The 24,333-nt window shown below is 43.5% G+C and overlaps 1 long non-coding RNA gene and 1 other non-coding gene across 2 annotated transcripts; one reads left to right on the top strand and one right to left on the bottom strand.

Moving 5' to 3' along the window:
* Positions 1–6,093: 6,093 nt before the first annotated feature.
* TRNAT-UGU (transfer RNA threonine (anticodon UGU)) lies at positions 6,094–6,166 on the bottom strand. Its single transcript has one exon. It is a non-coding gene; the product is annotated as a tRNA-Thr (tRNA).
* Positions 6,167–6,244: 78 nt separating this feature from the next.
* On the top strand, positions 6,245–14,256 carry LOC110361413 (uncharacterized). The gene is made up of 5 exons (XR_010472822.1): positions 6,245–6,569; positions 8,051–8,117; positions 8,622–8,789; positions 8,904–10,136; positions 12,355–14,256. It is a non-coding gene; the product is annotated as an uncharacterized LOC110361413 (long non-coding RNA).
* Positions 14,257–24,333: the final 10,077 nt, after the last annotated feature.

The raw sequence follows: 24,333 nt of genomic DNA, 5'->3' as shown, positions 1-24,333 counted from the left end.
TGCCTCTATACAGCTGCTACATGCAGTGAGAAATACTCATCCTTGGGGGTTTGCTCTTCATTAATTTCTATAACAAATGGCTTTTGGTGTGGATTAAAGTTCTTGCTGTGGTGATGTGATCAACAGCACCAGTCCTTTGAAGGGAATGAGCAGACATAGCTGTAGCCTCTGTTCAGGTGGGAATGTACCGTGATTTGAGACTTGTTTACATGTGCAGGCACCACAGTCATTAGCAAGTCTCATGGACACAGCAGAGGGATTTTCAGCAATCACATTCCCATCCAAAAATAGTCTGTAACTTGGTGACCAAAAGGAACAACTCTGTTTATCTTCAGAATAAATGAATGTGCTTTACTTGTAAGAAGTCAGTGCACAGGGTCTGTTAGTGTTCTGCCTGCCCTGTTGCCTGCAGAACAGCCTCTCTGCTTTCAATAGAGGTTCACACAGATGATACCAGCTTTATTTAATAGTAAAAGTTCTCCATTTACAGTCTCTTGATTAATTTATGTTTATATTAAGGTAAGCTGTAATGGGATAAATCTAGAGAGCTAGTCCTACAGAAGCAGGATAGAAAGTTGAATTATTTTTTTCATTTTTTGCTAATACTTTGAGGTCACATTTCTAAATTTTATTTAAGCTTTACCTTGTCCCTAAGACTCGTTCTACTTGCATACTAATTTTTGGACACCTGAAAGCCAGAAATATTGTAATAATCTGAAGAGTCCATTGAGTTTAGTGAGGTCAGCAGGGATTTTTTTTGTCTATTTATAAAATATATACACAGATTCTAAATGAATAGCGCTTCATACTGTCTAAACTCAAGCTCTCTTGCTCTTTCTCATCCATTCTCAAGTCATAATAAATCACACACACGAGATTTTTAAAGGACCCTTCTCTCTACTGGTCTATCTATTTCATAATATTCAAACATACTGCATTGTGCCTATATTCTGTACTGTCAGGACCTGGTGTTCACATTATAAACTGCATGGAAAAAAGGTTGTGTTTTATCTGAGGCAACATCTCTCTACTGGATTGCACCATCAAAACCTTTAGACAGACATCAATATTAAAATATAAGCAAGGTTAGTATCACATACTACACAGTTAGTTTAATATCTTGGGGAACTACAATAAGACATTCCTATTTGTTTTTCTTCTATTCTTCAAGCATTAAGAAAGACTCCTTGAAAATACAGAAAACATTTTTCATTAAAACACAACAGTCACTCTCCTGGCAAATACTGAAGGATTTAATTAATCTGCACTTTCTCATTATCAAAGAGGTCCCTGTTCTTTTTAAGCCTCCTTATTCATATGGTGATATCACAGTAATTAACATCCACACTAGAAGCCAAACGGGCTCTTTAGTTATCCCTCTATCCATAGCTAACTGGCTCAGAAATAGAGTCTTTTGCCAGGAATACCAGTAAGCACAGATTTACCTAATGTCACTCCCCTGTGAAGATTGCCCTGCATCATCAGTCAAAGTCCTAATGCATTGAGCTCCCACTTCATCTAGGGAAGCATTTGGCCTGCATCTGGTCTTCAACAACAGTATTTTAATTCCTTTCTTTTAAAATGGAGAGATTTCTTGACAGAGGAGGAAGAAAGGGGGAAAGGAGACAGGTCGATCCAAAGGTCAGGATATGCCAGACTGGATCAATATTATAGCTGGTGATTGTGCTGTTCAGGCTCCTTTCTACCCACCATCAAACAATTCTTGCAAATTTTGTAATGGCACCCTATGGAAGGAACTCTACACAAAGTAACAGGACCATTAAACTTGTAAAAGTAACTGTAAAAGTAACCATCAAAGTGTGGAGCATTCTGGAAGAGCCTGACTAGGAGCATGATAGCTTGTCACACACAAGGAACTTTGTGTTGTTTTAGGAACCAGAAGAACAGAATTTAAAGGGAAATGTGTGACTAAAAATAGTATCTCTAGAAGACAAACGCATTTGTCTTTTTGGTGTTACTGTTAACACCTTAGGTTATTACAGGTAAACATTTTCACTGTTCATTGAAGGCTTTCTTGATGGCTGTATTCACATCAGGAGAAGAAAAAAAAGGTCTCAGCTTTCAGTTTTCGGCTTTACCTCACTGGCACAAATCCAAAGTCATCAAACTTTAAGTACTTGTAGAAAGTCCAGAAACACAAGTCAGAATTTGTTTAGTTCTTCTCTGACTAAAAAAATTGAAACATTCTTAATTAATTTTAGATTTTGAAAGTCTTTGGAGTTTGGTGGGAGAGGTTGTTTGGGTTTTTTAGAAATTTATGATGTTTCGACCACATCTGTACAATATTAAAGCATGTGGTATATTGAGAGTTTCCATTTCATTTTTCCTCTGATGGCTTAACCAGTTTCACAGTCATTGACTTTGATTCCCTATTTCCAGTGTCAAAAATGATATCACACTGCAATAAGCCATGCTTAGATATGTCAATTTTTGTTACATATCTGGAAAGAAAAAGAAGAAAACAGCCTCTTCTTCTGTAAGGCCTCCTGCTGTTGAACTGAGCAGGATGGGTATACATTTCCTGGAAAAAAACACACGAAGAAATACCTCTGAGATAAAGTCAGAATGCCTTGCACTGATAGCAGGGTATCTGTCTTGCCAGACACTCTGGTAATTCTCCGGGGCTCCCTAGCAGTCCAAAATGAAAACACAATTAGTAGTATCCAGGACCCTCACCACAGTTTGGAGAAACAAACCATAAAGACATTTTCACATGACACCACCAATGACACTATCACTGGACCTCACGGAGGTCACCTCAGCTTTTTTGAGCAAAGCTTTGACATGTTTCTCATTATCAAGAAATGGAGTGCAGATGACATCACTTGTAAAATGGAGGAAATTTTGGGGTCACTGTTTGGTTGGGATGCGGGAATGGTATAACATACAGGTGTCCTGTGCGGGCTGGAGAATGCAGGGAAATCCAGCTTGGAGTCACAGAATCACAGAACTTTAGGGATTGGAAGGGACCTCGAAAGACCATCTAGTCCAATTCCCCCACTGGAGCAGGAACACCTAGATGAGGTTACACAGGAACATGTCCAGGCAGGTTTTGAATGTCTCCAGAGAAGGAGACTCCACAACCCCCCTGGGCAGCCCGTTCCAGTGTTCTGTCACCCTCACTGAGAAGAAGTTGCTTCTCATATTCAAGTGGAACCTCCTGTATTCCAGTTTGTACGCATTGCCCCTTGTACTGTCATTGGTTGTCACCAAGAAGAGCCTGGCTCCATCCTCCTGACACTCATCCTTTATATATTTATAAACATTAATGAGGTCACCCCTCAGTCTCCTCTTCTCCAAGCTAAAGAGACCCAGCTCCCTCAGCCTTTCCTCACACGGGAGATGCTCCACTCCCTTCATCATCTTTGTTGCCCTGCGCTGGACTCTCTCCAGCAGTTCCCCGTCCTTCTGGAACTGAGGGGCCCAGAACTGGGCACAATGTTCCAGATGCGGTCTTGCCCTGGGCACGTCCCTTGCTTTCCACTCAGCGTGTGCACGGACGCCGGGCGCAGGGCCCCGGCACCGGTTGCTGCTGCCGCTGTCGGGACGGGGGCTCCCAGCCCAGCACGGAGCGGTGCCGCCGGGGCCAGCTGCCCAGCCCGGGAGCAGCCCCGCTCACCCAGGGGCGCGCCCCCGCCTGCGGGTCCCTGCGGGGTCAGCTGTGGCAGCAAGTCACCCAGCTGTCGTGTGCGATGTGACAGCAGTGCCACTGTGACAGCCTCTGCTCTGGAGTCTGCTGGTTTAAAAGAGGCCCTGTTAAAAAATGAAAATTCAATCGCATCAGCAGAACTCGGAATCAAAGGCCAACACGCAGTGAACAGCCTCGCCCGCCGGACGTGCGGCACTCCCGGCGCTGCATGGAGGGCGGACCGGCCGCAGCCGAGGCAGCTGCGCCCCGAGCCCCCGCAGCAGCCACGTCCCCGCGCAGCGCCTGCGGGGCATGGTCCGGCCCCTTACAGCCCCACGGCTGAGGGGAGCTCGGACACATTTTCGGACGCGAAAGGAGGAGCGTGGCTCCTTGTCCTCTCCCTCGCCCCGACTCCTTCTCCGTCCTGCGGGCTGGACGCGACACCTCCCGCTCTCCGCTCCGTTCCCGGCGGCTCCAGCGGCACGGGTGAGCGGCGCCGCCCGCGCAGCGGCCCCCGGCGGAGCCCCGCGAAACCGAGTCCGGCCCCGGGCAGCGAGTGGCCCCGCGGCGGAGCGGGCGCTCCCCCTGGCGGCCTCCGCCGGCATCGGCCGCGCCCCCCCGCCCCGCCCCGCCCCTTCCGGCAGCGCCGGGGCTCTGTGAAGGGACCCCGCAATGTCAGCGCGGTTCGGGGGCTGGGATCGGACGGGTGGGCTCCCACTTGCGCTTCCGAACTGCTATAGCGGCACACGGAGCAACCTGTCCGCGTGTCAGAAAGGCGTCAGTGGCAGCTGACATACATAGCTCTGGCACAGGGGAGCAGCCGAACCCCGCTCCTGTGATGTTTTGTGGGTGTGGGGAAGCCAGGCCCCACATGCGTGATCTTCCCTTCCACGGCCAAAGTGTCATCGTCCCGTTCCCTGGACACGGACACCGATCGCACGGGGCTGTTCCAGGCCCAGCTGCAAGGGCAGCTTCTGCACGTTTGTTCTGGAGGATCCTGCGAGAGACTGAACAAACTGCGCAGCCTTTCCACGCATAACTGCTTCTGAAATCATCTGTGGCATCCCAGAGACCTGATCACGCTCTGGTTGATCATGGCAAAACCCAGCTCCCTGCCTACAGAGGAACACTGCACCCGGCCTTTGGCCAGAGCCCCTGCAGAGAACAGGTCCTCTCAAGGGATGGGTTTTGTCAGCAGCTATGAACCTGCTGCGAGGACCTGGGCAGGACTGCTGAACCAAGGCACTGGCTGGGGTGTTGGTCATCTGGTAACACTGACACTGGGCTGAGCACTGTTTTGCTGGTTGGGATTGCAAGGCAATGCTGCAAATCCTTATTTGCATTCCAAGCAAACCTTATGTGCAAGAACCCAAAGAGCACAACAAATTCTAATGTTGTTTGGGCCTCGTGGCAGAGCAGGACTCCTGCCATAAAGATAGCCTGTCAGGCCCCTGCTGCTCTCACCACAGCAATGGTGACTTGCACAGCCCTGTGCATCGCCACGGCTTCGATTTACTGTCAGCAGAGAAAGGAGGCTGGAGAGAAGCTGTGATAGTGGCCGGGAGGGTGGAACACGGGCTGCTGAGCCATGCCGCAGCCCACGCGTCTTTCGTGACACATGAATCCGCAGCCTCCAGCATCTGCTGGCCTGTTCAACAGCTCTGCCACAGTTTGAGCCCCTGGCAGCATCTGAGCTGCAGGTGTTGTCCTCTCCCTTTGCAAAGTGTATGTGATAATGTCTCTGCTTGATGTCGGCAGCAACTGCTGTGGTGTTTGCAGTGCTAGAATCTAAGTGCCTTGCTCACAAAATTTCTGAAAAAAAAACCCCACAAATGTATATTTTTAAAGTGTGATGCTCAAGAGGATTTATGTGGAGGTTTCTACCTCTTTCTATAACCTACAAGTAAAAAAAAAAAAAAAAAAAAAAAGAAGAAGGCAAAGAATTATTACACCTCCTCTGTCCAGCCTCCAGCACAGAAATAAAACCAACAGCTCAGCCTCTCTGACAAGCTGTGAAGAGTCAGATAATCCTGTCCAGTTTATTCTCCACTCAGGGGCAAACCCCTTAACAGCATTTTGCCAAACTCTCATCAGGGAAATTGTGATGCGAAACCCCTTAACAGCATTTTGCCAAACTCTCATCAGGGAAATTGTGATGCGAGCTATACAAATATTTACTGAGCCACCCCCACGCTGCTTCCCGATGAATTTATTGTTCCTCCCCGGCTCTGTCAAGCGTCACCACGAGTTAATCCGGTGACCAATATTATTAACACTCTGCTTTTACTTAAAGTGTTTGTTTTCAAAGCTTTTCCCTTAACAAGAAGCCTGCGCAGCTGTAGTCCACCACCACCAAAATGTCCCAAAATACCTGTAGTCCACCACCACCAAAATGTCCCAAAATACCTCGCTACTCACGGACACCGACACCTAAAAAGGCGTCGAGGCCCCAGCGAGGATCGAACTCGCGACCCCTGGTTTACAAGACCAGTGCTCTAACCACTGAGCTATGGAGCCGCCGCTCCGATTTAGTTCGGACTGTGTGTAACGGCCCAGCAGAGCCTTTCCCGCCGCCCCCTGCCGGGTTCCCCTCCCGCCGCCGGGCGCTTGCGCCCCCCGGCCCCGGCGGGAAGGGCCCGACCCGGGGAGCGGCGCCGCTGCCGCCGCCGGGAGGAGCCCGCGGCCCGCCGGAAGGAGCCCTCGGTCGGCGGGTGGCTGGCGGCTGCTCCGTCTCGGTCGGCGGTGCGGGGGGTGGCTGGCGGCGCTTCCAGCCAGTCCCCGCCGCGGCTGCCTGAGGAACGACCGGGCCGCGGGAGGGATGTTCGCCAACCGAGAAGGGTAGCAGGTGGGAAATGCAGACAGTCAAGCAAAAAACACCCAAAAAAAAAACAACCAACGGAAGAGGAGAAATCAGAAACAGGTAAATGTTTGAATGTTTGAAATACAACCTGAATTTTTACAGGTTTGGGAGTAAAAATTGTCATAATAAAGCAGTATAAGATGGTGCAGGGTGTTTTTTTTCTGAAAGGGCCGGGTGGTTCTGGGAGGTTTGAAAAACACTGTTGAAGGACAGAGGTTTCGCCCCGGAGCTCTGTGAGCATCACTTGCTGCTTTACCCCCAGGCAGCACTAAGCATTAACCTTAGAGAAGATTTCTAGCTGTTTCTCTGACCTGGTACCTGCAAACTGCCTTCAGAGATGTTAAGGAGTTCAGAGCTGGAAGCTGGAAGCTTTAGCTAACACCTACAAGGCTGGAGGTGGCGATGGTGCAGGACCCATGGAGTGCGGCACGCTCAGCGCTGGGGCCGGGCACCGTCACCCCAGCAGCACACGGGAAAGCAGGTGCCTTGGGAAGAGCGTTGACCGCTATGGCTGGACTGAATTCTGGGGTTTCTTTAAACTGCATGAAGATGAAATTATTTCAGTTCCTGTCATATGCCTTTCAGAAGGCAATATCCAGGGCCCTGTCTTGCTTCTCTAGTAATATCTATTTCTATAGAATTTAGGCTCAGATCAGTAGGCGGGAAGCGGGTGCAATGGGATAGCTCATAAAGCTGGCTTGGCTTAGAGAAGTTTTATAACAAATGTTATGTAATGGAAATAAACATCAAAGTTCACAGCAGGATCAGGGCCTGCAGTGCTTGAAGCTCTAGATGTCTAACTATGTGACTTCTGCCCAAAAGATTTTCTCACATTAAGCCCTGATAGTTTGTAATAAATGACAGCAGTAAAATATGAAATTAAACTCTGAACAATTATTGCTAATTCTTGGAAAACAAAGCTCCATGGAGCAGCTACATAGTAGACAGAGTCAACAAAGCAACAGGGGGCAGGTCCATTTTCTCCACTGAATGATATTCATTACATGGGTATGAATTCAAATTATTGTGAAAATATTCAGTGAAGATAAGTATTTAAATCCACTAAGAGTTTCTTCTTAATTCTGTATTAACTCTGTAAATAACAAGGAAGTCTAAGTTGTATTACTAGTCATCAAGACAAAGATATTACTAAAATTACAGGTCTATTAATCAGCCATAATTTTCTGTGTTGTTTCTTGCTAGAGACATGTCTCCTCTGAGATATCATACTTGATAATAAGCCAGGTTACAGGCTTTTCAGTCTTCAGAGCTATGGTGACTGCCAGTGGCAGCTTTAATACTTTTCTAGATGGCATTGAGGGATCTCAGCAGAAAATTTTATAATATATGTGTGTGTGCACGTGTGTTTCTATGTGCAAGTGTGTGACACAATGGAAGTTTAAGAGAACGGTATTGCAGAAAACAAAAAACATTCAGATTATTCATTATTGACATGATTAGTTGTTAAACTCTGGAAAACAGAAAAAATCCTATTACATTGTAAAAGACCTTTCACCTTTCTCCTGTGTGTCCCTTTCCAGCCTGAGTTACCACATGCCCATCTGTGAACTTGGGAGAGTCATTGGAAACCCCACTGGAAGCTATCATGCAAGTACATCAATGCAGAAGTCCGGAACATATTTAGGCATTATTAAAACAACACATACCTTCCCCTCCCACTCCAAAAAAACAAAAAAGAAAAAACCATGAAGCACCCAAAAAGCCCAACCAAAAACAAAAAAGCTTTATGGAAACGTGTTAACATGTTACCATATCGTTTTCTTAAACCTGTTATGTTCTGCTACAGCACATCACTGCTAAGGCATAAGAACTAAAACGGATTCAGGGAGGTTTGTAAAGTCCTGATGGGGATGGACCTGTCACGCCTGGGGCAAGAGCTGCCCCAGATTCCAGCTATGGGACAAAGGGACCCACTGAACAAGAATAATTGTACTGGGTTTAGTACTCAAAATGCTTACACCCTTAAGAAAGACAATCTTCAAGAGCTAATGGGCACTTACACTGATTAAATTAACGTGGGAAAAGCAGACAATTGTACACTGAATTAAAAAAAAGAGAAGTGATACAGAATGTCGCTGATAATTTCTTTAGGGGCCCGAGACTCACAAAGACGGGATTGTACAAAGCCGGTGTGAGAGCTGGCGGCACAGCTGGGGCGGGTGGCACTCACCTCACTTCAACAGGGACTGACTGCGGGGCAATCCGTGCGATACCTGAGGAGCGCAACTCTGGCAGCGGCAGCGCCTATCAGTGCAAGGGGTAAAGTGTTTTCTACACAATTAAATTCTTACCTCTCATGTCATCATCTTAAATGACTGAAATTAAGGGTTTGAAAGCTTGGTTTTTTGTCTCATTGCTATGTCTTTATTCTAGGCTCATTTGCAGCAATAGGACAAGACTGACTGGTTTTAATTTGGTCCTGTAAGACATGCACTGAAACCCCATAGCAGGAATACTGAATCTTGATCAAGCAGCTACTTAGTCCAAAAATGAGTGGCAGTCAGAGGTTAATTAATTCAGGATAAGGGAATGGACCTGTTTCTCAAAGTGGAGCTAATTGTGGTTTAAAATTTTCATGTGCTGGCACTTTGTTGCTATGTTCACATCACTTTAGGGAATGTACAAATCATCTCTAAAAACCCTTCTGATTACTATGGAAATACGAATCAACAAATAAATCAATAAATCAGTTGCATTCCTACCAGTACTCTTCTGTTCCCCTGTACTGCTCTATTTTATCTCTTCCCCCATCTTTCAAATACATTTTCAGAGCCAAAACACCATCTACTCAGCAATATTCCTTTAAACACATACTCTTATTTCACCTCAGTATTACTGAGTATCCCATCTTTTTATAACATGGCAATTCTTTGCATATGAAGTCTAAAAATGCTTGTCTAACTTAAGCTGCCAAAATCTATTATTGCAGTAATCGCTCCCTCACTGGGTCTGTACATCAGTGCCTGAGCTGGGAAACTCTCTGTTTCTTCAGTGCATTAGTATTGACAAAGCTAGTCCTTCAAATACATTTTTAATAACCTTTTTGTATGGTGCAATATCACTGAAAGTTCACTGCATTTATTTTTGTCAGTTCAGAACAGTGGGATTTAATATGAAAGGATTGAAAAGATTTTTCTGTTAGTGCTCTTCATTTTAAGGGCCCCAAAACATTAATGCTGTGAACGTTCAAATTCTGGCCTGATAAGTAATCTGGTTTTGCACATATTGCAGTTGGGCTAATGGGAAAAACCAGAAAAGGAGCTTTGTGAATTGGGAGCACTGCCAAATTGCAGGGCTCTCCTCTAAGGTTGATGATTTTTCCTTCTTTTTTTTTTTTATTTTTTTAATGTCACCGTACCAGAGCAGTGGCTAAGGCCACCTTTCGTGTTATCTGAGACATCAAAGGGAGGTACCAAGGATCTGCCTTTTTACTGTTTCCACCTTTTTCAAGTGCTGACGCCCACACCTAACGAGTACAACATACTGCAAAACCAGCATCCCTGTGCAGGAGCAGCACGTTAGCCTGTCCTGTGTCGGAGGCTCCAGCTTATGGCTTTCCAGCGCTTAGAAGCTTTGAGTCTACATCCAGTCACATGTAGCCACAAGGTAGGCATGCTCTTGCCTTGGACCACGGATGGGTCCTGCTCCTGAGCTCACCAGGCCATTGCAGGGGTTGGGCCCCGTGACACGGGGCTGTGGGTGGGGGCAGTGGTGCCTGGCAGCGTGTTCCTCCCTTACATCGCATCCAGCGTGCCCACAGCAAAACCTCCTGCAGTGGCAACCTGGAGTGCCAAAAGAGAAGGTTCTTGCCGCAGCGGTGATGTAAATGTCTGGCCAGTAAGTCTTCCATCAATGAGGAGGAGTCAAGACCAAAGGGATGAGTTTGCAGGGTCAGCACGTGAGGCTCCAAAGATCTGCCCCAGCCAATTTCCTAAATTCCCACCAATGTAAGGGAGGAACCAGCTCTGAAGTGGTAAGTCAGGTGGTCACATCTCTGAAGCTTTGTGCACTTCAGCAGCCATCAGTGGGACTGGCACCAACTGGGAATCTTACCAGCAGTCTGAGCAGATGGGCCAAGGAATGAATTGATTTGCCCTGCACATTTACAACATTGGTTACCTTTGGTCAGGGGTGAGGTCCTTGGAAGAGGACATGATTTTGACATAATCCAGTGTCTTTCGAGAACATGAAATTAATTTTCCAGCTGTCACTCAGAATTAATCTGTTCATGTGGAGGGGTAAAATTTAGTTCTGTCACATTACACAGCTATAAAGATCACCTGTGCGCTCACAGTGCCGGTCCGTTTCCTGAACAAAGAAGGAATTTCTGAGAGTGGACCAAGAACTGCTTCCTGCAAAGGGACAGCCACAGTCTCTTTGTTTCCCATCACAATTTTAAAAGTCCCTTTGCATTTCCCTGTCTTTAATTCTTTCTGTTTTCACCTCCATTATTGTTTTATCTTTCCATTAGGAAGGTGGGCCAGGAGGAAGGGTCACTGGGCAGCTGGGCTCCATTGTGTGTATGAAATAATACTGTAGCAAATGAAAACACCAAAGCAAGTTTCTTCTTTTTTAATAGACAGGCTGGTAGGAAATGAGTTCCCTGTGGGACAGGGCCGGGGAGAGTGGAGTTCATAAAAGATTTTCCACACCATTTCGTAGCTATACAGTTAAGAACAGGCATCAAGCTACAGCAAGGGTCAACAGGTAATTTTCTCTGACACAGAGTGCATGCTGCTCATGCCATTAAACCATGTCAAGGTAATGCAGTGAATATTACACCGACTTGCCAAACTGCATTAACTGTAATGCTTTCTCTCCAAGACTTTAAGGTGATGCCTCTTGGAATAATAGCTGCATGAGGCTGCTGGGAAATCTGACCAAGTATTAGCATCTTTGCAAAGGCTTGAATCCTTCAGCCTTCTTGAAGCAGAAAAAAAAAAAATCTCCCTATGAACAAGCATCCTAATATTAATATAAAATACCATATTAGACATTCAAAAAGGACAAGAATGGGCTATTAAATGAAATACAGCACCTTACCAACAATAGAGCAGGACTGATTTTCCTTAAAAAGGAAAGAAACAATCAAAACCTTGAGTATTATATCAGACAACCCTGGCGTTAAAATCAATGCAGAGACGTGCATTTTATTTTGTGCTGTGCAATATTATAAGGAGTAGAAGCAACTCACTCTGCCACCTCACTCTGTGGAAACATCAATGGGCATTATTTGAAGCCCAGGAAAGTATGACAGTCTCTTTGAAAGCCCTGACAGCAAAGGTCCATTTCAGTTTACAAGGAATTTCAACCTAGTCAGTATATTTTGTTGCAAGTCATATTGTATCTCCAGATTCCTGAGTTATTTTCACTATTGGGGCAAGGGGATTATCACATCTTCCACTCCTTCATTTGATTTCAGCTGAATCCCCCAGAAAGCAGTACAGCACTCTACCTACATTTTATGTTGACATCCTCCTGTGAAAAGTGACAGGTGTGATGGGCAGATTTTGCCTGCTTACAAAAATCTTATTTTTATAGTGTAATAAAAATTCTTCTTGTTTCCTATCTGCACTGCTTTTAGGTGTCTGATTTAATGTCATGGGGCTATTGTAGTTGAAACCTAGGAGCTGTACATCCCAGTAACAGGTTCTGTACCAATAGCACCATATTCTCCTGTTAAAACATCTCCATTTCAGTTGGGAAAATAAAGTGCTCAGTTGGGCCATTTGTTGAAACCTCAAGCCATCTCCTGCTCCTGCTTGCTTACTGTCAACAGCAATATCTACTGTAAATTAAAACTCTACCAACTCACTTCAAACAGGTTGCGGGAGGGATGAAGTCGAGCTGCATCTGAACCTCCACCTGACAGTCACTATCTCTGCACCCTGTGACCAGGAACCCCAATTCTGTATTTACAAGCCACTGAGAGATGTAGAGGCCAGGGCTGAGTGGTGGTCGGGTATTGACGCCCACGCGAAACCTGCAGAAGGAAACCGGCAGCGTTTTTCTCTCTCTTCTCAGAAATGAGACACATGGTCTCAGCACATCCTTAATGACAATAAAGAGTTTATAAACTTCAGTAGTTTACCAGCTGGAAATTTGTCCAACAGAAACCACAGTTTCCAGTATCTAGTTATGATACTGAAAAACAAAGGCTCTAAACTAGAAATTAATTGATATGGAAAGATCTGGATTTTTAATTTTTTTTTTTTTTAAAAAAAAGAGTTTGCGAATAACTACTCCAGCTTCTAATGTAGATAGGTTTAATTTTCCAAATATGGGTGGAGAGTGGCTTTTAAAATTGGCACCTGTACATGCCACTACAATTTTCTTGTTGTTAATGTACTTTTTTAAAACATGTTCTCATTATACCATTCGCCTGGTTTATGTCACAGAGGTACTACTGAACCTTGAAATGTAACTCTTTGGGGACACTTAGCAGTGCTAAGTGCTTGTGCTTTTCGTATATTAAGTTATTATTACTTATTTACACAAATGCCAAAAAGAACTGCATTAATATCACAATGGTTCCATTCTTCTGGAAGAAAAAACCTGAGAAAAGTAATCATCTGAGCTCCTGGCAGTATCTTCAGTGAGACTTGTTAAGGGCTATTCTGACAAAAAGCCAAGTTTCTTGTTTCGAAAAAAGCCCAAAGAATTCATTTAAAATTACAGAATAAAGTGGCTTGGAGGAGCTATTAAGCATTGTACAGTAAATAAAGTCAGTCTGTTTTTAATATAGTAAATACCACTGGCTGAAAGTCATGTTTTAGAATACATTTATTTTAAGAAACTACTTAGATAATGAAAGTAAAGAAAATCTAATTTAATTTTCATCATTTATGCAGTTCGTTTGCTTTTTCATTTAATTCTACTTGGATAATGAAAACAGACCACTTTTTTTCCCTTGGCAGTATCATTTTTCTGGTTGTCAGGCACTTGCCAAGGCTGCAGCAATTGGGCTGCAGACACCTCAGGAGAAATGGTTAAATCCTGATTTCAGTGCAGGGGTGAGCAGGGGAATTCTTGAAAACACATGTATGTAATTTGGCCAGATGAGAGTCTGCCTGTAACAGCATTGCTGACAATCAGCCAAACAGCACATACCCAGACCGTGATGGGAAGGTTTGGGTCACACGTTCCAACCCTTGAAGATCTGTGCAAGACCCAGCTGGAGGTGTTTACACCAGGAGGCAGCACCCGGGGTCTGCCGGGTCCCAGGAGTCCCTGGGTTTGGTTGGGGTCCTGGGGCTGAGCTGCCATCTGGGCTCCCACCAAGGTGACCACAACTGGTTCATCTCAGTGCCTGGCTCTGCTATGTTCAACATGATGGGCAGAGCCTGGCATAAGTGAAGTCGCATCTGAGGAGTGAGAAAGTCATCTACAGCTGCAAGGAGAAGATGTTAATGTGTATTAAGACCTAATGCCAAACAGTGAGATGCAGGCCACTGTCAGAAGTCTAATTACCTGTGACAATCTGGGTGGTAGTTCTTGGAGGACAGTTAAGCACACGCCTCTCATTTTTATAATTTCTATTAGCTGGAGTAAAGTCCTACACCCAAAGATCTCTTCACTGTCCTTCAGTGAAACACAGTGACAGACTTTATGTCACAAATCAGCTGAAGCTTGATCCAACATCCCTGAGTTTCAGGAAGGTCTGGATTTGAATTGTCTCTTCTCAGTACAGTCTCATTCTTTACTGTAAATCTGACAGCTTCCAGTGGGATAGAAATCCAACTCAGTAGTACCTGTTTCCAGGTTCTCCAACTGTAGAGTATAGAGACATGAGGGATTACATCTAGAATGATCTTCAAGTTTACAATCTTTTCTTCTGAGGTTGTTAGAATTGTAACAGGGTGGTTTTATTATGGTTTAATATTAAATATCTTCATTCAGACAAAGCTGTTCTAAGAACCTGATTCCTTGCAAATTCTTATACACTAGGGGGTGCAAACATCCTTGTAATGAGTCCAGAAATAAACGGTCTCACCAGTACCAGCAAGGAACGTGTCTGGTCCTGTACTGAAGCTTGTGTGGGAACTATCTAATTTTTTAAGTAATGTTTGGCTCGAACAAATGAATAAATAAGAGTACTGCTTTCAGCAACAGCTTTTTGATGTTTTCTGGATTTATATGTGGAGCAGAGAAGATGCTAATGTAGGAGTTAGTTACGTAAGAGGAGAAGTCAGACCCAGCCTACTTCACATGCTGTTGCCTGCAGCTTTCTGGTGTCCTGTGGTGACTCAGACATTGCCGTAAGCTTTACAGAGGGTTGGTCTCAACTTTTTACCCCCACATTTTCTTATCACTGTGTGATGAGTTAGTCTTCTGACTCAAGCACTGCCTGAAAGTCCTTATTTGAAAGCACTTGTTCTTCTGTTGTTATATTAAGACCTGGCTCTTGCAAGTCATGCTGTGCTGCATGGTGGCTCAGCAAGGCCATGTTGTTCCACCGGCATGGCCTCCATCTGACAAAGTGTTGATTTTCTCAGCTTGTGCCAACAAAGAATTTAAGTGCTTGTTTACAGGAAACAGTAGTGGTTCTTCTGAACGTGATGGGATTGCTCACATGCATAAGTATTAATCATATATTTACACATCGGTAAAAGCAATGGAGCGGTGTTGGGCACAAGCACAGAACTGCAGCTCCAGCAGCAAAGCCTTTGGTCCCTCTGCTTATGCACCCTTACTCACGCATCTTTACTCACTCACAGATAAGGAACACAGCATCTGAAGACATATCATCCTCTCAAGATAATGCATTCTCCTTTTAGGTCACAGAAATCATTCTGCAGCTACAAAGAAAGGTTTATGAATGCAGCATCCTCTTGTGCAACATTTCTTCTTTTGCATTTATTCATTTGTCCATTCCTTATCTCAGTAAGGCACGTTCCAGGCCAGAAAGTCCCTTCTCCTAAATCATGTACACAAATGACTAAAATCTGAACTCATAAATTAAGGTTGGAAAAATATTCCATGGTTAAATGCACTTAGGCTTTTACATCTGTCTTGCCCAGATTCTGTTTTTCCAAATGTATAGGGGGTTTGCAGATGACTTTGTACATCTCAGACACAAATGCCGCCTTGTGATTTATGGAAGCCTGGCTAGATAACTCAAACTCTCAGCCTGCAACTTGGTACCATTCATACCATCACTTTTATTTCTGCAGAGTGTTTCATATTACCTTCTTTCTCCTGTATTACCTTCTATGCCACTTCATAACTATATCAAAACAAAATAAGTGGATTAAAGCAGTTTAATGCATTATAGTTAAATATTTCTTTCTAAGGGAAAGCAGCCCATTCAGAACACCATTAAGACAGAATTGCAATTGGACTGGTGCAGCCATAAACTATCTTAAATGAATGTTAATAGAGAAGGACAACTATTGTTGACTTCAGAATGCAAACAAGAACTTCAGACACTGATTCCTATCAGCCCATTAGAGCTGTCTGAATTCTGCACACTGTTTTAGCAGTTGCTTAGCAATGGAAAGTAAGCTATTCTGTCTCTTATCACTAGAGGTATAGTTAGAACAATACCTATTATTGAACTGAATAAGTATGAAATTAGTTTATATTGTTCCTCTTTTTGAGATGGCACTTGGCAGCAAAGTGAGTTGTTTAGGCTGCAGGCAGCAGCAGTGATTTTTTTCCTGGAGCTGTCTATGGAGATGAAATGAAACTGAGGCTTTGCTGTGGCTGTTCATCTGAAAGCATCATCAAAAAACCTTTGCTTGTGCCTGTTTGTTTGTGCAGGAAGAAAAAAGTTCTCCTTCAAATGTTTTTTGTGAGTGAATTTTCAGGGATGTGACAGCATTAATGACTACAGCCAACTCAAAAAGCAAATACAGCAATACAGCAATACTGCAATGCCACCTCCTCCCTTCTTCCCCTGTGGGCACCTCTGGTGAAGTATCTCAGCTCTGATCCAGGGAAACATACTGGAGATTAAGCCACCTAAGACAAGATCCAGGAGGACACTTAGGCACTTCTCATTTACTGTTGCAACTCCTGTCTTTTAAATGTGCACCTTCCAAAATGGAGTCCACCCAGTGGTGGATGCAGGATTGAACGTCTGCAGCAGCATGCACACCTAGCACGTGGGGTGCACAGCTGCCACGGTACGGAACGATTATCAGAGAAGTGTGGTTTAGTTCCTGGCTCTGCAAGGTCTTGATTATGCCTTTCTATCTAGGATTTATACTCGCAGCTTCTGCGTCCCACAAGAATACCCCAATAACATGGTTGTAGGCTACTTCGAGTTAGATGCTTTACAAGACAAACTGAGCTTTGATAAGGGCTGTACGCTCAAGCAAAACCATCAGATTTTAGGCCAGTTTGTCATCCTCCACGTCTGGTACAATAAAATATGAATTATTTAAGTACAACCGAGTAATTTTAATGGAAGAATTCAAGAATGCTTCTCCTTTGCCGTCATGCAGGCAACTCTAGTTCCTCTCTGGATCTGAGCATTTGTCTTCACGCTCATTTACTTTTTCAGTCCTCAGACCTTTGGTACAGCTTCCAACAAGTGCGCAAAGTGTAGCAGCAATGTTTTACGGTTTGCACACCTTTCATTCGGAAGTAGGTTTGAAGATACCAGACTCATTATGCCAACAAGCACCCACAATCTGGGAATTATTTAAGGCTTCCTGAGTGGCAAATCTCTCTCTGTGAAAGGAGGATCAGACCTTCATTACCAACCTCACTGCCTTCCAAAATATGCCAAATTCTCCCTATTTCATTAATAATACATGTAACTTTGCAGCGGACTTCATGGCAAAAACATTCATTTTTAGCTTGAGCTACTGAATTCCTATAATGCCTACAGTATTAATCAGTCATTTACACTGATTCAAATTAGCCCAGTTAATATTTTTACTAATAATTTTATTGCAATAACCAGACACAGCAAGAGCAGTTTAACCTGAGCTTGAAGCTGGAGTCAGAGATGAAAGGCTTGATCACTCATTCTTACCTGAATTCCTGTCCTGCAGCTAAATAACTACTTTCAGATAGCTACACGAAAAAATTAAATTCTTGAGTAGAAATATAAAATGGAGTGGAACTACAAAATTTCTTATTAAAAGTGTAAAGGACTTCTTACGGGAGAACCATGGCCAGGAAGAGGAACAGGCTGTAAAGTCCAAGCAGTCAGGGACTAGAGGGAGCAGCCAGGGGCCAGGCCCCACTTCTCCATGCTTTGAGGGGGACCTGGAAGCTGGACCCCTTGTTAGGGGCACGTGGCAGGGGTCCCAGGAACCTGGAACACTGCTGGAGTTACCAGGGAACATGAATGCTGAGCTGTGGTCTTGGCAGAGGGCAAGAAAGGACAGAGCACCTGCTGGTCAGACCTTCTCGAAACAGGAACTTCATAAGCGTTTCCACCCCAGCTTGACGCACAAGAACCTCAGCTGATCCATACACAGTTTCAGTGGTATTAACATGCTTTCCAAACTCCTATGGTGCAGGTTTGTACAACCTGCAGTTCAAAAAATAATGAAAACTGAAATGATCAGGAGAACAGTCAACAAAGTATTTCAATATAGCTGTCCAGATAAATAAGATTGTCCTGATCACACTTAAATCAATAACAAATTGGTTGGTTTGTTCTTTTTATTTTTGTTTTAAAATAATGTCACTGCAGAAATCTCAGTGTGTCAGAGAATTTGTCATAGTGCATTGCAGAAGCCAGGTGGGGCTAGCCCAAAATTTGATGTTAGTTTTAAATGTAATTAGAAAAAAAGCCAGTGCCAGCAGTGTGATATTCATAAGAAACTCTATAAGAACAAACCTCTGGAATGAGATAAAAACACACAACGGATTTATTTTCAGGTGTGCACAAGGTTATAAATTACAGTTCACTGGTTCTAACACCATGAGTGTGCCATACAGGGACACTTGGGCAGACTCAGTCCTTGCCACGTAGTGCTTACAGGATACACTTTGAAAATACTGAACTGACCGAGATGGTATGTGAACCCTATAGCAAACCCTTATTTGCCATTGCCTCAGAACAGCTCTCAGAAGGTCCAGGCAGAGTTGGCACATCGGGCTGGTGGGAAAGGGCAGTAGAGAGATCCCAGTTTTCTTTCATTGGGAAGCCTGTGCGTGCCATAAAATGAGGTGCAGTCTTCCCAGTGGTGAAGGGTGATGGAGCAGATCGTATTTGTGAATGGATTAAATAAACAAACAGTATTTCAGGGCATTTAAGCATGACTGTAACTAAACATTGTGGTTTTCACCCATCACATAATTATGCACCCTGAATAACCCCAAGGAAGTCACCTAAGGCTGCATATGAATGTGTCCCTAAATGCCAGCTGGTGCTTCAACTCCACCTCTTCCCTTCTGCTGTGAAAACTCCTCACCAAAACTGTAATCTCACTAATACTCACTCTTGAGGCCTGCCAACTAGATTATGGCTTCAAAATACCAGGTTTCCTGATATCTCAAATCCCACACCATCTCTGCTGTTGTCTCATATCCCTGAAGAGATTAACATTTCCAAGGTTTCAAATATAGATATTTCTTTCCAGAGCTGTCTGCTTTGCCTAGCATGAGCAATGTTGTTTTCATTTAAATAGCTCTGCGCACATCACTCTGTTTTTAAAGCTCTGACAATTGTTGTCATACCACAACCATCTAATGGCAGGATCCAGAGTTCTGGGCCTAATAACTGTCATCTACTGCAACGCAGCTGAAAATTTTGATGAGGTCCCCTCACTTACAGCAGCCAAGTCTCTGGCAGACAGAAATTGTGTGTCTCACATCCAGTGTAGGATACTATTTATATTCAAGTATATTCAATATGGGAAACAGAATTTTTTAAAAAAGGAAACACAACACAACAAAACAAAACAAAAAACCAGCATGAAATCCTGCCCATGCTGAAGTCAGTAACAATTTTGCACTCCATTTTCCCGGACTAGTATTTCACACTGAGGATTTCGCTGCCGACTTTCACCTCAAAAATTGTCTGCTAGTGTTTCATATTTGAGAATAGCTTTTTATAAATTTTTCAAATATTACCTTTTGTTTCATGAGCTCTTCAACAAAAATTCCTGAAGGAGGAGGAGGGTTTTGTGTCACCCACCAGAGCAGGGTGAATAGGAATCTCATGCAACTTTCAACAGAGAATCAGCTCCAAGAGTTTGCAATATTTTTGCCACGGAGTAGCTCTAGCCTGCAATTCAGTTCTTTGCTTTCCCATCTCCTGTGTTATGTTACTACTGGTTGCTGGAATTTGACGGCTTTTTTAAAAAAGAAAACAAACAAACAAAAAACTCCCCCAAAAATCAAAACCAAAAAAACCCCAAACCTGAAACAAAAACCTAGAAACCAACAGGAAAAAAGCTGTCTGTATGCAAACTACTGCCAATTCCACAAACAGATATTTTTCTCCTTTAATGTGTTATGTATAGTTCACTCAGGTGTTAATTAAAACAGCAGCATGAGCTTCCAGTAAGTTTTGTGGGGATTTAAAAGATTTTTTTTTAAAAAAAGATGAGGGTGTCTCTTTGAATCAGTCCTGCTGTTACAATGCAGTGTTAGCAGCATGTTTTTTCCTTAACCTCATTACAAGAGAAATATTACACAGAATATACTTTGCAGTTTGAGTTCCTATTAGAAGGCAAAAATGAATACCAACATTTCCTAACAACTAAGCATTACATGTACCACGATCACAAGCTATATTACCATTTCCCATACTCTGACATGTAAGCTTGGCCTTATCCAACTTCCCCATCAATCACTGCACACTACTCTTTGGTATCATGTCATCATATTTCCATAATCATTAATCATGTTACCCAATAAATCCTTGAGCAATTATTTAAGCTGCTCTCTTAGCAGCTGTCCACTTCGTATATTGCCACCTTGGCTGCTCATTTACCACCATGCCTTTGATCTGGGAACTGTTCAATTAGATCAATATCATGTAAGAAAAATGCAAATGACTTGAAACAAGAGAAATTCTTTCATGTGGAATATTCACATTTGGAACAAGGCTTTCAACTCTGCAGATGAAGCTTTTTTAAAAAATAATGATAAAGTTCTTTGTATTGATTTAACAAATTACAGGTAGGTAACAGCGAAGCACATTGCATTTAGCAACAGAGTAAGTGGTGAGTGTGAGGAGGAACTGGGAGCTCCCGGTCACACATGGTGACCCAGATGAAATGCCAGACTTTTCCCTGTGGGAGACAGATGTAGTGAGAGACAAAGGCCATTTGCACGTTCAGGTCTGTGGGAAACTGCCCGGTTTATCCCTGTGCCTTCCCAGCTGTCTCAGACGTGCCTTCCCCATGCCTTTGCAGGTCACGGTCCACCCTGCAGACTCTTTCCCATCAAACTCTCCTGCTCCCTTTCTCACACTTTACCACCCCCCCCCTGTTCATAGCTATCACTGTACCGCTGACTTTGGGGGGTCATTTTTGTTGCTCTGGTTTTGATGACAGGTTTTTGTCATGTGTGAGAGCACCTTTCTGGCTTCGGTTCCCATCTGTCTGTCAAGAAGATGCATGAGGAATAGGCAAGATTACTAAATACAGTTTACTGTCTGCAATGACTAAATACCAATCGCAGATATAAATCATAGTGCACTTGGAAAGCTGATTAATTAAAGAACCCTAATGCCACAGACAAATGCTCAAGTTTCAAATGTTACTTTATCAGCATCACCTTACTCTTCCATAGACTGAGGGCAGATTATCATTAAGTATTTTTCAGCCTCCTCTACTGAGCTTTCTTATGTGTGTTAGTATTTTGAAACAATAATCTTTTTGCAGCTCCGTTTTCCAATAGTACCAGCTCCCTTAGTTACAATTTAACATGCTGTTGTATAAGTTTCTCCATAAAGTAGACAAAAAAGGAGGAAGAAAAGGTAATACACATCTTTATAAATTGTTATATTCCACGCTTTTTATGTTGGAGTGAAGGCTGTGTGATAAACGATGCTGCATGCCTGTGCAGTTCATCATTTCACCACAAACTTGCATGGCTAACATTAGTATTGCAAAACCAGCCCTGGGCCTCCAGTGGGGCAGCCCCCCTCTGCTGAATGCCAGACACATACAATGAGTGACGGGCCATTCCTCAAAGCCCTTATGAGCTACAGAGGAGACAGAGATTCCCACTAATCAAAGATGTCTCCTTTCTGCAAATGGATGAGCGCTGCCTCTTGTTTCCATGACACTAGTAGCCACAGATATGCTGGGTGGGTGGGAGGAGGACAATTACTATGATTGTGGCAGATGCTCCTCCTCTCCGCCATGAAAGCAACAGAAACTTCTAGGCTGATGGACCACTATGGTCATGCACACACCCCTTGGTTGACAGACAGGGCCCTTGACCAATGAAATGTCACAGTTGAGAGGAGTTTCTGGACCACTACCATAAATGACCACAGCTCAGATTCAGCCAGGGTATAAATGGAGACTGCTGGAGACCCCTATTGAGTTGGTCTTTCTTGGAGCATTTGGTTTGTGCTTGAAGACTCTTTTCCTTAGACTGGCCATTTAAGGAACATTCCTTGGGGACTGAGACACCTTGTGGACCTGGTAAACGATCTGCTGGGTACCCCTGAGAATCCTCACTTTGTAGGAGTGGGAAGATGTACATTTTGAATCATCGCTCTAGAGTTTTGGGATCTGATCGCCTTGAGTTTGAACTGGCTGTGTAGCAATTGAACTCCTACCGGTATCCATACCTGTATTTTATAATGTTGTTGCAGTGCTGAATAATTTTAGACAAACCCTGTTTCTAGCTGGTTTCTTTGCTAAACACTACAGGTTAGAATAATGTCTGTCTGGAGCCTCTTGCTTGCCTAAACAGACTTTTGGAGTGCCGTCGTGACAATGGTGCTGTAGGTAGAAGCTGAAGGAAGAAGTCTGTCTTCACGAGAGATGAGAAGGATGCAATGGAGAACACTGGAAGAACATGGAAATATCCAATTTTATTGTGATAGAGTATGGGCTTCTGTGGTGTAGCAGTATGGTTTAGGAATAACTTATTTGCCTCTTGCCTGTCTTTACCACTCATGAATAATTTAGTCCCCAATTTCCTGATGATAAATACACGATGTATGGAGAGAGCTACAAGAATGACTACACAACATATGAACAGGTGTTTGGGTACAACATACTGTTTTAATATAAATAATCACTAGGGTATGATAATTTGTGAAAGAGTTATGAAAATAGGTAGCTGTGTAACTTCTGCACTGGCTAGTTAACAGGAGGATATAGTACTTGGTCTCAACTTCAACATTTTATTGTATTTGAAAAGGCTGGCCAAATCTGATGCAATTTGGTATTTTCCTCTTGACAAGGTACATCATAACCTACTCTGGAAAGAATGGAAGAATTTGGAAGACTGTCAAAAGGTTGTTGTTCCATGTGAGTTGTACACACAGTTGAAATCCAGGCCACCTTCCATTCAAGGCAGTGTGAATGCTGTCATCGAGTTCAAAGTGGGTAATACAACCTCCAAACAGAGGATTACAGAATGATTAAGCAAGTGACAGAGACAAATAGTTGAGCTGAAATTTGTCTAGTATAATTGGACAGTCCTTTGGGGAATACACTTAATATTTTCTGTTACTCACAGCTTGAAGTACTGCTCTATGCTTAAAAAAAAAATCCTTACTCCAGAGATTTTGCACTTCAGACATGCACAAGAAATCCATAAGAAGATGCATGCATTACAACAGCAGATCATGTCCTGAGTTAGGATAAATGGCATAGTTCCTTTGGCTTTGGAAGCATCCAGGAAGCTTAATGTGAGCAATGAGAATTTCTACCACTGAGATACTGCCCATTGCATGTTTGTGAACAGTTCTAGATACAGCTAAGTTATGAGACCTAATAATGAATAGTAATGTGGAATTTTGGAGGAACAGGCTAGATGAAAACTGGAGAGCCACTTAGGTGTTTAAACATGGGTGTCCAATGCCACTTTAAAATCCTTCAGGATTTCACAAGATGATGATTAATATGACTCAGGTGGTCTATATCCTCTAGAAAGGATGCAAAGGAAGGACAGCTGATATCTCTTTGCTCATCTGACTACAACAGCAAGGAGGAAAAAAGAGAGGTGACTTGGAGGAGGAAGGAATAGCATGCAGCAGATGATCCTTTTGTGGTAGGTATAATACTACAACTACAAAATCTGCTTCAGCAAGGACCATGGCATGGATGGGGAGCTGCTGCTGTTGCTGATAGGACTGGTTTGCAGATAAAGTGTGGTAAGGGGGCATAGTATGGGGAAATAGATACAGCAGCAGGGGATGAGATATTGTTGGAGAATAAGAAATAAGAGGTTTAAGTTTATCCCATTTTGTGCAGATTGCAGTGGGAGCGTGGTGTTTCCTGGTGATAGGAGCCAGTACTCGACAGCCTTGCTTGATGGACACCAGCTCATGCTCCTGAGGGAAAAAAAAAAACAGCCTGGCCTTCCCCCCGTGTTTGTTCCTACGAGTCATATTCACTTGCATCCATTCTCTTCATTACTTTCCAGGCAGGTGAAAGTAAAGTCAAGGTGGCTGACACTCTTTTAAATAGTTTTTAAGCTGAGATCTCATTTTTTAATTTTGTTGGGTTTAAGGAATGGGATTTACATATTGATTTAGACTGAGATACTCCAGTACCATATTACGGGACCTCAATGATCTGTACAAATGGCTTACAGACTCACTAAGAAGGAAGGAAGCCAAAGATGCTAATAACAGTGAGCATCAAGCACCACAAAATATTACCTGGGACTTGTACCTTAATTCCACTGTATCATCACTAAG

The sequence above is a fragment of the Columba livia genome, chromosome 5 (assembly GCF_036013475.1).
Source record: "Columba livia isolate bColLiv1 breed racing homer chromosome 5, bColLiv1.pat.W.v2, whole genome shotgun sequence".
NCBI classification, from domain to species: Eukaryota; Metazoa; Chordata; class Aves; order Columbiformes; family Columbidae; genus Columba; species Columba livia.
The sequence above is the reverse complement of the archived record's forward strand: the minus strand, read 5'-3'. Positions and strand labels throughout refer to the sequence as shown.